The sequence below is a fragment of the Rhipicephalus microplus genome, chromosome X (genome assembly GCF_043290135.1).
Source record: "Rhipicephalus microplus isolate Deutch F79 chromosome X, USDA_Rmic, whole genome shotgun sequence".
NCBI classification, from domain to species: Eukaryota; Metazoa; Arthropoda; class Arachnida; order Ixodida; family Ixodidae; genus Rhipicephalus; species Rhipicephalus microplus.
The window spans coordinates 447,877,031-447,896,178 of NC_134710.1; the positions used below are offsets into that span (position 1 = coordinate 447,877,031).

A 19,148-nucleotide genomic window follows, 5' to 3' on the forward strand; every position below is an offset into this window, starting at 1 on the left:
CACTGCAGCTGGTAGTTGGACGGCAGTAGCGTGGACAGCCGCGTTCCCTGGCCGGAACCTGGATCACCTGCGTCCGACGCTTCGGCCCGCTGTCTCCCGTCTGCCGCTGCTTCTGCTCGTCCACAGCCACAGAGCTTACCGCCACGTAATGGTCACACGTGGCCCAATCGTGGTACGCCACCTTGATGGGCCACCACAGGTCATCAGCTGATTGGCTGACCTCACGCGCATAGTTGGCTCAAAATCCCACGCGCCTTGCCCCGCACTTCCGTCGTTGACATCGTTTTCTTCACTCATCCCACCTGGCATTCTTCGAATTTGCGAATGGCATCTAAGGCTTGGGCAAACGATCCTGGTTAAGTTTTTGTCATGGGGCCAGGATTACATTCTATATCACCCGAAAGCAACAGCAAAATGGCCGACAAGGATCGACATTTGAAAGTTAACAAAGACACTAAATAATTCAACATGTCAGCATACTGAGGTGGGCACGACACTGCCAAAAAACTATAGTTACTACTCCTAGTACAATTTGTACCTTTCAGGTAACCAACCTGTAACAACAGCCATCGGAAGTTCAGCATCGTAGGTGCGATGTCATGCCCGAAGAGGGAGACTGCTGGTTGTCCTTTATATCCCTCGCCGGCCTCCTCGAACTCACTTGATGTGATCCCAGGTTGCCAGGTGGGCCAGTCGGGTTTGTCTAAGACCAGTGGTGGGTGAATTGAAGTGCGCAATCGTCGGCGCAGCTTGGCAGGTGGCTGTAGCATGTCAGCACTCGTTCGTCCATCTGAGCGTAGACTTTCGGGTGAGACCATCCACGTTAGCGCAGCCTGTAACAACAGCCATCGTAAGTTTGGCATCGTAGGTGCGGTGTCGTGCCCCATATCGTTACCATGCCCCACATTGTGCCCCAGATCGTGCCCATATCGCCCCAGATTGTGCCCCATATCGTGATCATGAAACATATCGTGATCATGCGTCTTTAAGCCTTTGCCAAAATCATACCATACCTTGTTCCTTTTTTCTCAGTGCATGTCGCTTTTGAAAGGGCAGCAGAGTAAATTTATTTTTCCTGTCCTCGCCCTGAAAAACCGAGTACGCCCACTTTTAAGGAATGCTTCTTCACCATGCGTTTCTATCTGACGTGTAAGATAGCAAACGCTGATAACTAATTTTTATGCAGCTGCCTATGCGGCTCAGCGTGGTCGGGGCCTGGATTGATGGATGTATGAATGCAACGTGGTGTGCCACCAAGCTCGAAAGAAAAAAGCTGAAAATAAAATGTCCTTTTTATGTTGGCCTAATGCCTTATCTATTTCGAGAAAACTGGTGTTATTCCAATAAAGACAAATAACTATTCACGGTCCATCTTTCTGCCTACTCAAGCAGAATGACATCATTTCCCTGATTGATTGATATGTGGGGCTTAACGTCCCAAAACCACTATATGATTATGAGAGAAGCCGTAGTGGAGGGCTCCGGAAATTTAGACCACCTGGGGTTCTTTAACGTGCACCCAAATCTGAGCACACGGGCCTACAACATTTCCGCCTCCATCGGAAATGCAGCCGCCGCAGCCGGGATTCGAACCCGCGCCCTGCTGGTCAGCAGCCGAGTACCTTAGCCACTAGACCACCACGGCGGGGCGACATCTTTTCCCTACTCTTTCTGTACTATCTCTCTACTTTCCTAAAACCGATAACCTAATCGTCTCCTAGTCACTTCTGCCGCGGGCATGATGAGCTTTCCATGCTTGTCTGTAAGATGCATTACCTCATGTAGGCTCGTATCCACACGTATACCTTAGCTGAGTATTGCCACTTTGAACAATAGCATGTTTCGTCGTTTTCATAGCTCCCCCACAGCTTCTACATTGTTATTCGTCGTTATTGACGGTGATGATGTTTGATGTTTTGTGGCGCAAGGGCCAATTCATAGCCAAAGAGTGCCAGTTCAATTACTAGAGATATGAACAATATTTGCCATAAGCGGCTGTATAAGGGCCATAAATTCCTCGCGCTAAGGCGGGTAAAACGTAGAAGTAATAAAGTTATGACCATGTTGTGAAAGGTATGGTATTAATGAATGACAAAAGTTTGTGATAATCAAAACGATGGTAGACATGTACGGCATTAGCACAAGTGTCTCACTCGTTCACATCCTCGCGTCGAAGGGTAGTAAGGCAAGTGCATTGTTAAGAGTACCCACCGCATCGGAGACCTCTCTGGAGACGTCGTGCTACAGAATTCCCGGGTATATGACATGAAAAATATGGACCTCTCTTAAAAAGCCAACTATAATTTATCTGTAAAAAGTGGTTCTCTTCCAACGAACATTGCAGGATGAAGTGGTTTCTGCTGTGGGTAGGGTAATGGAAAGTGTTGTCTTCTTAGCGTGTCTAATTCTTTGCACTGGATTAGAATAGGAAGTCCGATGAGCGCTTCCCGACATCTTTCACACAAAGGTGGATTGCCACCAGACAAAAGAAATGAATATGTAGCATATGTATGTCCTGTTCTTAACCTTGTAAGCATTATTTCTGTGTGGCATGATTTTGATACTGGTAACCAATGACCAAGTTGCTGTTTGATGACATGCAATTTATTACCTTTGTGTGTGTCCCATGCGCTCTGCCAATAACCCCGGAGCTTTTCTTTTGGAAAAACTTTCAACCCGAGTGCAAGAACTGGTATCGATGAATTGCTAGCCGTTTTGTTGGCGGATCCAGCTAGCTGGACCACCTGAACGTTGTCTTGTATTTCGTGGAGTCCTGGCACCCAGCACACTACAATCTGCTGCTTAGACGAGTACACTGTGCCTTACTGAATAAAGCGAGACAAGGACAAGGTTTTTGTGCTTTTTAGGTGTTTTCAGAGCTTTTATTACACTTAGGAAATCTGTATATAATATAGCCTTCTGTAGTTTTCTTTGTTTATTGTGTTTTACACCCCAAGTATCGCATAAGCGTCGCCGGTGAAGATGCTTGTATCATAGCGCAGAATGCCGGCTTCTGAAAAGAATGGGCCGACGGCTGCGAGTGAGACAGGAGTGTGAGACTTTGAAGCATCCGTAAAGAACTCAGAAAATATTTATTTATGTTGTAGTTCAAGAAAGTATGTCTGAATATGTGCAATTGGTGCGTGCTTCCTAACCTCCAAGAAAGACACGTCACAATCTATCGCCTGCCACTGCCACGGTGGAATGCATACTGCGGGAGCCATCAAACGGTACTTAAGTGGCACACTGGTTTCTTTCGCTAAGGCTTTTACACGGAGTGTGTAGGGCTGTCTCATAGAAGGCCATTTCTTAAACACAGCAAGGCTTGACATATCGTTATTTGTGGAATTTGAAGGATGTTGCTTGTCTACGTTCACTTGAGATTATATTTAAAATACATGTAACATCTCTGTAGGTGGAGTGACCATTCGTTCGATTCCACGTTCAGCCTTTCCACGGGGCGAAGCACCCGTAGAAAGGCGGCTGCTTTAGATGATAAACAGGATCAAGCATTTTAAAAGCAGTAAGTGTTGCGGACTCATATGCTATTGCGCCATGGTCTACGTGGGTACGTATGAGGCTTTTATATAAATTCATTAAAGACTTCTTGTCACTTTCTCATGTAGTGCGTGTGAACACATTTAGAACATTTATGGCTTTTATGCACTTGGTTTTTAAATGCTTGATGTGTGGTATGAAACTTAGCTTAGTGTCCAATATTAGGCCTAAGAATTTATGTTCATTATTAACAGCAAGACGATGTCCACACAGTTGAATATGAGGTTTGAAATGAAGGCCTCTCTTCCAGGAAAATCAGACATACGTGCTTATCTGTGCATTCAGCAGGAGCCAGTTTTTTTCTGCCCAATTAGAGACTTTGTTAAGACAGAGCCGAATCTGCCGCTCAGACTTGGCCAGTATACAAGACTTAAAACCTAACTCGACGTCGTCAACGTATGTGGAGTAAAAGATATTTCGAGGGATAGACAAGCGCGAAGAATTCATTTGAATAATAAAAACTTTGCATCTAAGTACACCACCTTGCGGCACTCTTGTTTATTGGACCAATGTTTGGAAAAGAACGCTGCCCACTCGGACACGGAATGTCCGATTTGACAAGTAACTTTTGAATATGTTAAACATTCTTCCACGCACGCCGAGTTGAGACAGGTCTCTTAATATTCCAAAGCGCCATGTCTTATCGTAAGCTTTATCAATATCGAGGAACACAGAGAGAAAATATTTTTTACGAACAGAAGCGTCTCTGGTAATGTGCTTCTTTACGAACGAGGTGGTCTGTGGTGGATCTTCCTTCTCGTTACCTGAACTGAAATGGGTCAAGTAAATTGTTTGTTTCAAGGAAATGTACAAGTCAGCAGTTTATCAATTTTTCGAAGACTTTTCACAAACAGCTCTTAAGTACAATAGGCCTATAACTCGAAACTGAAGAAGAGTTCTTGCCCTCTTTCAAAATGGGACTAATGATGGCATCTTTACAGGAAGTAAGGATAGCGCCAGAAAACCAGGTGGCATTGTACGAATAAGGTAAGTTTTTGTGTTTCGATTGGTATAGGTTTTTAAACATTTCATACACCACACCGTCAGAACCTGGGACAGAATTACTGCTGGAGTTTACAGATGTTTGGAGCTAAGCTAAACTGAAAGCTTTGTTGAATGCCTCGTATCTGGTATATTTGTGTTCGAGAGTCTCCTTTTCTATTCTTGTTCTGTTTTTTGGGAAGCTTCAGTACAGTGTGACGAGCTGGACACCCGTTCGAAGTGAGCACCAAGGAAGTTCGCCTGATATTCCAAAGTATCACCCTGTGTGATTGCGAGTGGCAGTGTGTGTACTTGTTTTCCTGTTACCCTACCAATCGTTTTGCAGACTTCGGCTTCCTGTGTGTATGAATTGATCCCTAACAAAAACTTCGGCCAGCTTTCTCTTATGATCTGCTGACGCGTTCTCCTGCTTTGAGACTTTATTTTCTTAAAACTGTCAAGATTTTCGGCTGTCAGTGTGTTCCGAAGCAACCTCCATGTTCTGTTTTGCTGTTTGCGCGCGTTTCGGCATTCAGAGTTCCACCACAGTGCACGCCGTTTTCCAGGGTGTCCATTTGTTTGTGGGATACATTTCGTTGCAGCATCAATCAAAAACGCTGTGAAGTAGTTTACAGCAACATCAATGCTCAAAGTACACATACCACTCCAATCTAAACAAGCGATGGAATAAAACTGTTGCCAGTCGGCTTCGTTTATGAGCCATTTGGGAACACGTTGGGGACACTAAGTTGCTGTAATAATGCTCAAAACTACGGTGAAGTGGTCACTTCCATACGGATTACTTCACTTCACATTATTTTCATTAAAGACCTCGCAGGGTGGTATTACATAAGGGGTGGGGTTAGCATATTAGTGGCTACATACAAAACAGTGGTTACATACATATACAAGATAGTGACTACAATGCACGTACAGTATAGTGGCTACAATACAGTTATTTAGACATACCAAGTTTTTTTTTTGGAAATTGAGGATAAGCAGATAGTTTCGACGATATCGCGGGGCAGGCCATTCCAGTCAGCTGATGATTGAGAAAGTCGTAGTGTGGCTGTGGGGTCGAGTAACTTGTAAATGGTGCCTTGTGCGATTACTGATGACTTTCCACTGGAGTAGAGACACGAGATGGCGATACTATGCTTAGGCCTATGGATGAGTAGGTATTATTAGCGAGTTTGTAATATGTTGGTGTTTTTCGATTTAGGAGACAAGCGCTCGACGAGAGAAGGAACTGTTCAATCAGTCGACTTCGGACGTCGTAACGAGAGTCACCCCGTAGCCTGCTATGTGCAATAAAGTCTCCAAGCAGAACATAAGGCTCCGGAAGTTCATAAATTAAACAATGTAAATCACGTTTTTGCAGCTGATAGCTAGGAGGCATATAAATAGTGCAAATTGTGATCAGTTTATGGAAAAGAACAGCTCGAACAGCTACTTCCTCAAGGGATGCTTCGAGTTGTATGTGTGTGCATGCAATGCCTTGATTCACTATAATGGCAACACCTCCGGATGATGTCATGGCATCATCACGGTCCTTTTGGAAAATAACGTATATAAGAAGAAAGTTGGTGTGTTCTGAATTTAGGTGTGTTTCTTGTACACACAGCACTTTAGGTGAGTGTATATGTAAAAGTTCTTGGATGTCGTCAAGGTTTTTGAGAAGACCCCTGACGTTCCATTGTATAGCTTGAGTGTTCAGGGTGAATGTAAAGTAGTACTGTGTGTACGAAAAGCGAGTGGCTGTTTAGGCGGGGAGTTTAAGTTCACGTAAGATGGTTGTTACCAGGCCCTGTTTTCTGATTTTTGTTTTCTTTGCGCGCTCTAAGGACCCACGCCACTCTTTCGGCAACAAGGGTAGCGACGCATCCATTGCCTCCTCGGAGGCACTGGATGCCCGCACGTGTGAGCTGTTAGTTCGAATTTCGGACCTCGCCTGGTGAGGGGAGGCCTTGAGACCTGAGGACCCTGGTGTCTCCGGTCTCTGTTCGTGAGTAGGCTGTGTAGTCTGGACTACAGCCGCTTTGGGGGCAGGTGTCACAACCACCGGTTTGGTATGCACGGGCCGAAGGAGTGGCCGGGGCTGGTGCGGTGGTGCCCCCTGACGCGCCGCATCAGCATATTTAGGTTGATAGAAAGGTGAGACTCTTCGCCGTGCTTCCTTAAATGAAATGTTTTCCATCACCTTTAACGTAATATCTCTTTTTCTTTTTTCCAGTACTCGCAGGAGTGTCAATTAGTGGCATAGCTTCCTTCACAGTTTACACAGTGTGGCGGTTGTTTGCAGTTCCCAGACACATGGCCTAGGACTCCTCATTGTGCACAAGTCTGGTGACTACGACAGTTTTTTGAGCCATGGCCATACCTCTGGCATTGTAAGCAACGACGAGAGTTAGGCATGTACGGCCTGAGAGAAGTCTTCATGTACCCTGCTTGAATAATTTCTGGCAGATTATTGGAAGCGAACGTGAGTATTAGGTGTTTTCTTGGTGTTTTCTTGTTTTTTCTGTTGATGAACCTTTGTAAATTGGTCACATTCTGACTCTTCCACCCCTCCAGAAGTTCCTCTTTGGTAAGGCCAACCAAATAAGCGTCAGATACCACTCCACGAGTTGTGTTCTTTGATTTGTGTGGAGTTAGAGTGATTGGAGCGTCACCAAAAGATGAAAGATTGTCTAGCTTCTCAAACTGCTCTTTTCCTTGAACTTCGAGGAGGAGGTCTCCGCTGACCATTTTGGTAACTTTCTACCCCGCCAGAAGAGTTTCTGTAACACATCTACCACTTTTCTCACTAAGCATGACATGAAAATGGGGGAAGTTTTTATTTGAATGGCTGAAAAAACCAGTCTTCGGTGCGTACGCGCTTTAATGCGGTACGATTATTTAACAGAGGAAAAGTTCTGTAGCGTCATCATCACCATCATCATTTCTCAATCACCACGCCGTGGCTCTCGCGCAGCTGATGCTAGCTCGAGCGGCGCGAGGATTAGAACAAGCTAGGCACTTGGTGTGTCGGACGTGGACAGCCACCGTGTCTCCGTTTGAGGCGTGGAATAAAGTGGCGAGAGAACGACACAACCACGTTGGCCGCCGTCTCGTCTTCCTCTCTCGCTACATAGGTGACCACGGACACACGAACAAGCGACCTGCGCTGCACTACTGCCACTGAGCTACGCGGCCATGCTCCAGTCAGCACAAGCCTGGCAGCCTCAATTCGACCCGCCACTGCCCCTGTTCCGGACCTCTCGCCTAGAGTAGTGGTTCGAGGAGTTCGCGGCGGCCTTGTATCACAACGGCATCTGGATCCAAGAGCTCATGTACGAGGTTGTTACAAGCTGCCACTCTAGCGTCGCCAGCCCGAAGTCGGCGACGGGAATGGCAGCAGGTTGGTTCGTTCCGCACGCAAGCAGAGACAGTGAAGAAATCAGAGACGTGAGAAATCAAAACAAACTTTACTCTAGTGATATTGCAGCACACGGAATCTAATACAACATTTCAATACAACTAACAAAATACATCAACACTTGATACAACTCAAAATTATATAAAACCAAAACAATAAACCAGCTTAAGAGAGAGAACTATTACAAGCTACACAAACTAACAACAATAGAACTACGGAGTAGAACAGGTGAAGGCATACGTGTGATGACCGGCAGCGTGGCGTCTCCGACGATCGGAAGCGAGAAGTCGAAGAGAGTTCTGGCACGACTATGATGTCGGCGGTGTTGCAACGCTGGTGGCTCCAGGAGGCTAGTACTTGCAGGTGACTTCGAGCAGGTTGAGCTAACTCGAGGCGAAGTCCCGATGTCTACGTTGCAGACGTTACTATCGCGTCACAACTAGACGAACGGCTAAGTTTAGGTGGCCAGCCGATACAGAGCCACACTAAAAACTTCTAGAAGAGATGCTTGTTGATCTGTTTCTACACCACGTTGGTCAGCGACTAGTCTGCCTAGCAGGGCAAAATCCTGCGCTTGAAACCCCTCGTGTCTCCTCGCTCTCTTCCTTGGGGACAAGAGACCTCTACCTGGGTCCAATCATGCGCGTTTAATTGATGGGAAACTCCGCCCCAAAAATATTTTGACCCCACCCCTTTTTAATTGGGAGAGGGCCCTCAACTAGCGAGAGTGACAACCTGTCGGGTTGTTGTCATACGGCTTGGCCACCAGAGCGTTTCCCATGCATTTCCCCGTGGGAACGGTCAAACGTTTGGCTCTCAGCCGGTGCGTCTCGTAGTCTAATCCTTGTTCGGGGTATACCGCGGCCTTCTACGACCTTGCAGACGCCGCCACAGTTACAAAAGGATTAACCGTCGGCGGCGACGTTCTAGGAAGAGCACCCCAATTTGCACTTCTCGGCTCCCTTTCTTGCGCCGCCGTTCTCACGGTCAGTCGGGGAGTACGGCGCCCGTTAATTGCCGTGACGCGGTGACGCCAAAAATGGCCGTCCGAGACATTGCCCTCCACTTTCAGAATGTTATTCATAACATTTGTTCACAAGGAGGGGAATTTTTCGACAACAAGGAACAAAACACCACCAACAAGGGAGACATGAGAACTGTCCCTCTCGTACACAACATAAATAGGCAGAGTGCATCAAAGTGACAACAAAAGGAAAAACAAACAATTGTTAGAGTACCAGATTCATTTACACGCAACAATATCAATGCGCCATACAAACAAGAAGAGGAAATAGCCGTGTACGGCAGCCATCAATACAGAATACACTTCACGAATGTATACTACGAAACAAAACGGAACAGGTGCGCTCCTCTACTGTAGTGCAATCCTTCGATGTGCATTACAACAAGTAAAAACAACCAATGCACCAAGCAAAAAGAAAATAACTCAAAATACACTTCTTATACAATGAAAAACGCACATACAAACAAAAAACAACCGACGAAAGAAAGAAAAACATGCTCATAGACTTCAAGTCTCAATGCGCGCAACGACAACTGTACCGGGTCACGCCAATCTTAATCAATTTACGAAATCATTCGGTTTATGCTAACATCTTCCTCAAATGCTCATCCATGCCACATCCCCATGGCAGTGGAGGCATACGATGCCACACTAAACGTTTGAAAAAACCTGAAAAATGATACATTTTTCGGTTTTTCCCTTATGCAAATTTTCGCACTCACGATTAAACTAATTCGATGCTAACTTTCAGCCTTTGGCTCGGCGGTTTTCCTTCTGAACAGTTTACACCGCATCACGTAACTTGCAAAAATTATGACTGAAGTCTGCATCTGCAAAGCAACACTAAGTAACCATACTTAGCACGCACGTGCAACAATTCTTCAAACTGCCCGCCCCCCTTTTCTCAATTAGATTCGCTTGAATCGCACACGATGGGGTCGCGCTCCCGGCGGCTTTCGAGCACGCCAGAGGTTACAAGAAGCACGAACGCCAGACTGTGTCCTGCTGTCACGCCTCATTCTGCATTTCGGTCGGCTCCCCTCAGGAATGTGCAAGGGACGCCAGAAACAGAGGGGAAGCCTGGGTAATAGTGTCTTTGTGGTCGCCCCCACGCAGTACTTAGCCGTTGTGCCTTTTCGACTTTGAACCTTCGGGCAAGGCCGCTTTCCCGAAGTCGTCGAATGAACCGCGCCTTTCGTTCGGGTGACGCACCTCCTTTTCCCCCTCTACACCGGGCTCGCCGCTTTGGGCCTCCATGAACGCCACCATTGACGTTTCTTGAAACGGATGAATGGCCTAGCCTTTCGTCTTTCTCGAGATAGAGTGGGATCTGCCCTAGGCTTACACAGTGCGGTGCGCTTCTGCTTCTTTCGTTTTCGGCGATGTTTGCTTGCCCCCTTTCTCTCGATGTCATCATCAAGTCGCTTCGGGACCTCAAAAGTTGGGAAGCAGCTCGTTGGAGCTGGTGCTAGGTCTTCCCTCCCGATAACGCTTTTTGAACTCTGCGTCACGACGGCCTGTCGGGCCAAATTAGCTTTGGCAACACTGATGAAGCCATTAACTGGGCCCCCTCCGACGACATCGCTGCATTCCTGAAGCGTCGCGTTCTCGCTCTGATTCGCCACTGTGCTAATCATGCCTACATTTGACGATGTCGAAACGTACTCTTGAGGCACGAAGGAGGTTTCCAGCATCTTACTGGGCCCAATAGGGCTGCTGGCACTCTCCTCATCCACGCAAGGAGCGTCTTTCGACATCGTCTCTACCTCCAGACCGGCCAAGGCCTCGTTCTCAGCATACTCTACCTTGATGCATTCTAGAATACGCGGGCCCTTTTCTGGCGCGATCTCTGGTTCTAGCGCTTCCTGCCACACTTTAACGTTCATCGCTTTCCGACGTGCCTCGCTTTCAGACTGTTGTCTTTCTGTTTCGCGCTTTCTTTCAGACTGTTGTCTGAGCTGCTCTTCTTTTGTCCAGACAGACGTTCCGAATATCCGGAGCATCTCTGCCTTAACTACCTCGTAGTTGTTCGCGTTCTGCTGACTGAGTCGAGCAACAGCTTCATTTGCCTCGCAAGGCAGAACCGTGAGTAGCCCTTGACACCAGGTGTCTCCCTCAAATGACAGTTTCTCGCCGGCATCGCCGTGCTCACTGCTGGATCGGCTTACCCTGCTACCCTCACTGAGGCGAATCTTTAATTGCAGTAACTGCACTTCCCGTTCTCCGGCTTCCCTTGCCGCTTTCCTTGCCGCTTCTCGTTCTTTCGCCCTTTCAACGCGTTCTCTCTCCCTTTCCTTTTCCTCCCGGGCCAGTGCCCGCTCTTCTCTGGCTAACGCCTGTTCCTGCTGCTCCTTAACCCATCGTCTCAGTTCGGCGCCCTCGAGGCCTAACTGTTTACCGTACGCGATCCACTTATCAAAATCCATACACTCCATACTGCAACTGTCACTATAATGCCACTATAAACACAGCGCAATCATTGCAGGATGCAACCGCTTCAACTGTGCGGCTCTATCACAACGCTGTCCGCACGGTTTTCGTTCACCCCTCACTGTCTTACTCTTGTACGGAACGTCCTGTCTCGCGGACGTCAGTTTTATTACAAGCTGCCACTCTAGCGTCGCCAGCGCGAAGTCGGCGACGGGAATGACAGCAGGTTGGTTCGTTTCGCACGCAAGCAGAGACAGTGAAGAGATCAGAGACGTGAGAAAACAAAACAAACTTTACTCTAGTGATATTGCAGCACACGGGATCTAATACAACATTTCAATACAACTAACAAAAAACATCAACACTTGATACAACTCAAAACTATATAAAACCAAAACAATAAACCAGCTTAAGAGAGAGAACTATCACAAGCTACACAAACTAACAACAATAGAACTACGGAGTACAAAGTTCGAAGATATAAACAGGTGAAGGCATACGTGTGATGACCGGCAGCGTTGCGTCCCCGACGATCGGAAGCGAGAAGTCGAAGAGAGTTCTGGCACGACTGCGATGTCGGCGGTGTTGCAACGCTGGTGGCTCCGGGAGGCTAGTGCTTGCAGGTGACTTCGAGCAGGTTGAGCTAACTCGAGGCGAAGTCCCGTTGTCTACGTTGCAGACGTTACTATCGCGTCACAACTAGACGAACGGCTAAGCTTAGGTGGCCAGCCGATACAGAGCCACACTAAAAACTTCTAGAAGAGATGCTTGTTGATCTGTTTCTACACAATGTTGGTCAGCGACTAGTCTGCCTAGCAGGGCAAAATCCTGCGCTTAAATCCCCCTCGTGTCTCCTCGCTCTCTTCCTTGGGGACAAGAGACCTCTACCTAGGTCCAATCATGCGCGTCTAATTGATGGGAAACTCCGCCCCAAAAATATTTTGACCCCACCCCTTTTTAACTGGAAGAGGGCCCTCAACTCAGCGAGAGTGACAACCTGTCGGGTTGTTGTCATACGGCTTGGCCACCAGAGCGTTTCGCATGCTTTTCCCCGTGGGAATGGTCAAACGTTTGGCTCTCAGCCGGTGCGTCTCGTAGTCTAATCCTTGTTCGGGGTATACCACGGCCTTCTACGACCTTGCAGACGCCGCCACAGTTACAAAAGGATTAACCGTCGGCGGCGACGTTCTAAGAAGAGCACCCCAATTTGCACTTCTCGGCTCCCTTTCTTGCGCCGCCGTTCTCACGGTCAGTCGGGGAGTACGGCGCCCGTTAATTGCCGTGACGCGGTGACGCCAAAAATGGCCGTCCGTGACATTGCCCTCCCCTTTCAGAATGTTATTCATAACATTTGTTCACAAGGAGGGGAATTTTTCGACAACAAGGAACAAAACACCACCAACAAGGGAGACATGAGAACTGTCCCTCTCATACACAACATAAATAGGCAGAGTGCATCAAAGTAACAACAAGAGGAAAAACAAACAATTGTTAGAGTACCAGATTCATTTACACGCAACAATATCAATGCGCCATACAAACAAAAAGAGGAAATAGCCGTGTACGGCAGCCATCAATACAGAATACACTTCACGAATGTATACTACGAAACAAAACGGAACAGGTGCGCTCCTCTACTGTAGTGCAATCCTTCAATGTGCATTACAACATGTAAAAACAACCAATGCACAAAGCAAAAAGAAAATAACTCAAAATACACTTCCTATACAATGAAATACGCACATACAAACAGAAAACAACCGACGAAAGAAAGAAAAACATGCTCATAGACCTCAAGTCTCAATGCGCGCAACGACAACTGTACCGGGTCACGCCAATCTTAATTTACGAAATCATTCGGTTTATGCTAACATCTTCCTCAAATGCTCATTCATGCCACAGCCCCATGGCAGTGGAGGCATACGATGCCACACTAAACTTTTGAAAAAACTAGAAAAATGATACATTTTTCGGTTTTTACCTTATGCAAATTTTCGTACTCATGATTAAACTAATTCGATGCTAACTTTCAGCCTTTGGCTCGGCGGTTTTTCTTCTGAACAATTTACACCGCATCACGTAACTTGCAAAAATTATGACTGAATTCTGCATCTGCAAAGCAACACTAAGTAACCATACTTAGCACGCACGTGCAACAATTCTTCAAACTGCCCGCCCCCCTTTTCTCAATTAGATTCGCTTGAATCGCACACGATGGGGTCGTGCTCCCGGCGGCTTTCGAGCACGCCAGAGGTTACAAGAAGCACGAACGCCAGACTGTGTCCTGCTGTCACGCCTCATTCTGCATTTCGGTCGGCTCCCCTCAGGAATGATCAAGGGACGCCGAAAACAGAGGGGAAGCCTTGGTAATAGTGTCTTTGTGGCCGCCCCCACGCAGTACTTAGCCGTTGTGCCTTTTCGACTTTGAACCTTCGGGCAAGGCCGCTTTCCCGAAGTCGTCGAAATGAACCGCGCCTTTCGTTCGGGTGACGCACCTCCTTTTCCCCCTCTACACCTGGCTCGCCGCTTTGGGCCTCCATGAACGCCACCATTGACGTTTCTTGAAACGGATGAATGGCCTAGCCTTTCGTCTTTCTCGAGATAGAGTGGGATCTGCCCTAGGCTTACACAGTGCGGTGCGCTTCCGCTTCTTTCGTTTTCGGCGATGTTTGCTTGCCCCCTTTCTCTCGATGTCATCAGCATGTCGCTTCGGGACCTCAAAAGTTGGGAAGCAGCTCGTTGGAGCTGGTGCTAGGTCTTCCCTCCCGATAACGCTTTTTGAACTCTGCGTCACGACGGCCTGTCGGGCCAAATTAGCTTTGGCAACACTGATGAAGCCATTAACTGGGCCCTCTCCGACGACATCGCTGCATTCCTGAAGCGTCGCGTTCTCGCTCTGATTCGCCACTGTGCTAATCATGCCTACATTTGACGATGTCGAAACGTACTCTTGAGGCACGAAGGAGGTTTCCAGCATCTTACTGGGCCCATTAGGGCTGCTGGCACTCTCCTCATCCACGCAAGGATCGTCTTTCGACATCGTCTCTACCTCTAGACCGGCCAAGGCCTCGTTCTCAGCATACTCTACCTTGATGCATTCTAGAATACGCGGGCCCTTTTCTGGCGCGATCTCTGGTTGTAGCGCTTCCTGCCACACTTTAACGTTCATCGCTTTCCGACGTGCCTCGCTTTCAGACTGTTGTCTTTCTGTTTCGCGCTTTCTTTCAGACTCTTGTCTGAGCTGCTCTTCTTTTGTCCAGACAGACGTTCCGAATATCCGGAGCATCTCTGCCGTAACTACCTCGTAGTTGTTCGCGTTCTTCTGACTGAGTCGAGCAACAGCTTCATTTGCCTCGCAAGGCAGAACCGTGAGTAGCCCTTGACACCATGTGTCTCCCTCAAATGACAGTTTCTCGCCGGCATCGCCGTGCTCACTGCTGGATCGGCTTACCCTGCTACCCTCACTGAGGCGAATCTTTAATTGCAGTAACTGCACTTCCCGTTCTCCGGCTTCCCTTGCCGCTTTCCTTGCCGCTTCTCGTTCTTTCGCCCTTTCAACGCGTTCTCTCTCCCTTTCCTTTTCCTCCCGGGCCAGTGCCCGCTCTTCTCTGGCTAACGCCTGTTCCTGCTGCTCCTTAACCCATTGTCTCAGTTCGACGCCCTCGAGGCCTAACTGTTCACCGTACGCGATCCACTTATCAAAATCCATACACTCCATACTGCAACTGTCACTATAATGCCACTATAAAAACAGCGCAATCATTGCAGGATGCAACCGCTTCAACTGTGCGGCTCTATCACAACGCTGTCCGCACGGTTTTCGTTCACCCCTCACTGTCTTACTTTTGTACGGAACGTCCTGTCTCGCGGACGCCAGTTTTATTACAAGCTGCCACTCTAGCGTCGCCAGCACGAAGTCGGCGACGGGAATGACAGCAGGTTGGTTCGTTCCGCACGCAAGCAGAGACAGTGAAGAGATCAGAGACGTGAGAAAACAAAACAAACTTTACTCTAGTGATATTGCAGCACACGGGATTTAATACAACATTTCAATACAACTAACAAAAAACATCAACACTTGATACAACTCAAAACTATATAAAACCAAAACAATAAACCAGCTTAAGAAAGAGAACTATTACAAGCTACACAAACTAACAACAATAGAACTACGGAGTACAAAGTTCGAAGATATAAACAGGTGAAGGCATACGTGTGATGACCGGCAGCGTTGCGTCCCCGACGATCGGAAGCGAGAAGTCGAAGAGAGTTCTGGCACGACTGCGATGTCGGCGGTGTTGCAACGCTGGTGGCTCCGGGAGGCTAGTGCTTGCAGGTGACTTCGAGCAGGTTGAGCTAACTCGAGGCGAAGTCCCGTTGTCTACGTTGCAGACGTTACTATCGCGTCACAACTAGACGAACGGCTAAGCTTAGGTGGCCAGCCGATACAGAGCCACACTGAAAACTTCTAGAAGAGATGCTTGTTGATCTGTTTCTACACAATGTTGGTCAGCGACTAGTCTACCTAGCAGGGCAAAATCCTGCGCTTAAATCCCCCTCGTGTCTCCTCGCTCTCTTCCTTGGGGACAAGAGACCTCTACCTGGGTCCAATCATGCGCGTTTAATTGATGGGAAACTCCGCCCCAAAAATATTTTGACCCCACCCCTTTTTTAAGTGGGAGAGGGCCCTCAACTAGCGAGAGTGACAACCTGTCGGGTTGTTGTCATACGGCTTGGCCACCAGAGCGTTTCCCACGCTTTTCCCCGTGGGAACGGTCAAACGTTTGGCTCTCAGCCGGTGCGTCTCATAGTCTAATCCTTGTTCGGGGTATACCGCGGCCTTCAACGACCTTGCAGACGCCGCCACAGTTACAAAAGGATTAACCATCGGCGGCGACTTTCTAAGAAGACCACCCCATTTTGCACTTCTCGGCTCCCTTTCATGCGCCGCCATTCTCACGGTCAGTAGGGGAGTACGGCGTCCGTTAATTGCCGTGACGCGGTGTCGCCAAAAATGGCCGTCCGTAACAGAGGTATTGGAATACCGTCTTCCACATGACCTCAAACACAACCTGACATACTTCTCCTGGAGCCCTCGCCCGTAAGATCACTTGCAAGATGCCGTGCTCAAGTTTTACGGCCTTAAACATGCTTCTACTCCCAAAAATGACACAACTACACCTGGCTCATCACCTTCCAGGACGCCTCTCGCTCCACAACCAGTCCAGACCATTCCCCTGCCAGCAACTGGCCATATATATTCGACACCGGCTGCTGCCCCGTGCACCGTCGCATTCGCCGCAGAGACTTGGTCGGCTGAACTGTCTGTCCCGGGCAATTCGACGACCTCAGCTGGGCCAGCTGACCTTCCTGCAGACTGCCCACCTGTCCCGGCACCTGTGGAGGCCCGCGACAGCACTCACACTATGGACCCAGAGCCCGCTGTGACACTGCACGCCATCAGTTTCCCCTGCACACCGGTGCCTGCTGCTCAAAACCTCGTGGAGTGCCAGCACCTACTAACATCATCCTCGATGTATCCTACAGAAGTTCAAGCCCCTGAGCATGCACGGCTGAACGTGAATGATGCTGTGACGATGTAAGGAAATCCCGAGGGCCGCACGCCTGGCTCACCACAGGGGTAGCACACCGTGCATGCCCCAACAGATGCGCAGTTAAACCATCCACCTACTACTACGTACGCGTGCTTGAGCATTTCAACACCGTCGACGGCCATGACAACTACGACGCCACATACCCGCCGCTCGATCTCGCATCACCAAACGTCGGTTCTAGCTCGAACAACGTTATCTGCACCCTACTCGGCCGACCAGGCGGCCGCCACAGCCGGTAATGTGCCACCGGAAGCGATGGTACCAGCACGGTAAACACACTACCAGGGTTGACCGCACTCCCTGTCGACGTTCCTACCAGCTCCAACAAGGAAGTAACACTTGACCCTCGGGACTGGCCCTACTACGCTCATGCTACAGTCCATCTTTCAAGCATCAGTGTCTGAGTGCGCGCGACAATCGACCGCACCGAAACGGCCCGTGGGTGTTCTCGGCCCTTGACCATTTTTCACATTGTCGTTTTACTCGCTATCGACAAAACTGTCCCTTCATCACGACCCTCGCCCGCTCCTTCCAACAGCGCACCTGCGTAGCCACCTTAATCCACTGCACCATTCCCAGTGTCGCCCGCCAGAGACCCACTGGTTGCCGATTGTCCCTTCCAGTTGACGACCTGGACTGCTCACGACCGCGTTTCGTTTTGCAAACCTAACTCGCTTGTATATACGCTCTCATTATTTTCATTCCGGCTTCATTTCTGCGGGGGGGGGGGGGGTAATCTGAAGCGTCATCATCATCGCCATTCATCATCATCGTCATTTTTCTAGCCACCGCGCTGCGCCTCTCGTGCAGCTGATGCGACCGCTCGAGGCTCGAGCTGTGGAGATCGAGCTCACGTGCCTGGTGGTTCGGACGTGGCGGCCACCACCGCTCCGCTTCAGCGCGAGAGAACTACACGACCACGTTGGCCACCGTCCCGTCTTCCTCACCCGCTATAGCTCTATGCACGCCTATTTCATTTTCTTCAAAAGTGTTGGTGGCAACCCACCACGGAGCCTAACGAGGGGACGCTACAAGTTTGCGGATGCAAAAACCCGCACACGCCAGCCGTACAACGCAACAATAACCCAATGTGCCTAGAACAAGGTAGGCTATTTTCACAGGGTTAACCCTAGCCGCCAGGAAGTGTGGAAGTAAACGGAAGAAAGTTGGAGACAGGGCAGATGAAAAGTGAGAGATAGAGACGAAGAGGTAGGGAGAGCGAGATAGAAAATGGCGACTGCCGATTTCCCCTGAATGGGCCAACCTAGGGGTGCCATCTACGTGAAGATGGGGTCAAAGGGGTGTGCTACATCTGCCGGGGGGCCTTAAAGGTCCAATCAAATCGCCCGGCACCGGGTCAACTCCCAGGATCCCCTTTTCTCTGGACACGGCTCAACCACGCAGGGCTAGGCGTGGGAGGAGGTCGAGGCACCATTGTTAGCTCGGGTCCGTGGTGTCGCTAACTCCAAACGCCTGCTTTCACAGACGCCCCTGCGGGTTATTCGTCTTTATTGAACCTCACTTTATATCTACGTGTTTCAAGTCAACCCGACTTCGCCTTCTATAGTACAGCGCTTCTTCTTCAATTATCCTACAGCTCTCCTGCCCTATTTGGTAATTCTCATTTCGGTAGTTACGTGGAGCCGGCTTCTTTTCCGTTGCTGTCTCTCTGCTGCAACTCCGCTTCTCCACTTGTCTGACTTTTCGCCTAGTGCTCCTTGTTGTCATATCGCCCACACTGCCATCCGTATATTCACTGGTGAACCTCACAGTTGTTTTTCTTCACTTCGTGCTTGCGCTCTTTATATACAAATACCTGAGCACCTTCTCTGCCGATCTACAATCCTTCATTCTCTAAGGCTCTCTTCAAATCGCCTCTTGCCCTGAGCTTCCCTTAATTCAAAGTCTGTCAATGCCATATCCCTTTTTGCAGCCTCACTTGTTGTCTTCCCGTGAGCTCCCAACTTCAGGCATCCCACAGTCGTTTGATTGACATTCATTCGTGATTGCACCTCTGACATCATGCACACCACCGCGTTCCCAAATGTAAGCCTCGGCATCATTACGCCTTTCCACAGACTTCTAAGCACTTCATACTCATTGTGTGCACATTGGGCTTTGT

At 48.7% G+C, this 19,148-nt stretch overlaps 1 protein-coding gene across 2 annotated transcripts in view; it reads right to left on the reverse strand.

Annotated features, from left to right (window-relative positions):
- Positions 1-254: 254 nt before the first annotated feature.
- LOC142776623 (uncharacterized) overlaps positions 255-19,148 on the reverse strand; it is a 98,167-nt gene continuing 79,273 nt past the window's right edge. Inside the window, exon 6 of one of the 2 annotated variants that reach the window (XM_075880591.1) lies at positions 255-833. The gene's annotated coding sequence lies outside the window, so the exon portion shown is untranslated. The remainder of the gene's footprint in view (positions 834-19,148) is intronic. The other variant, XM_075880590.1, reaches the window with a different exon arrangement.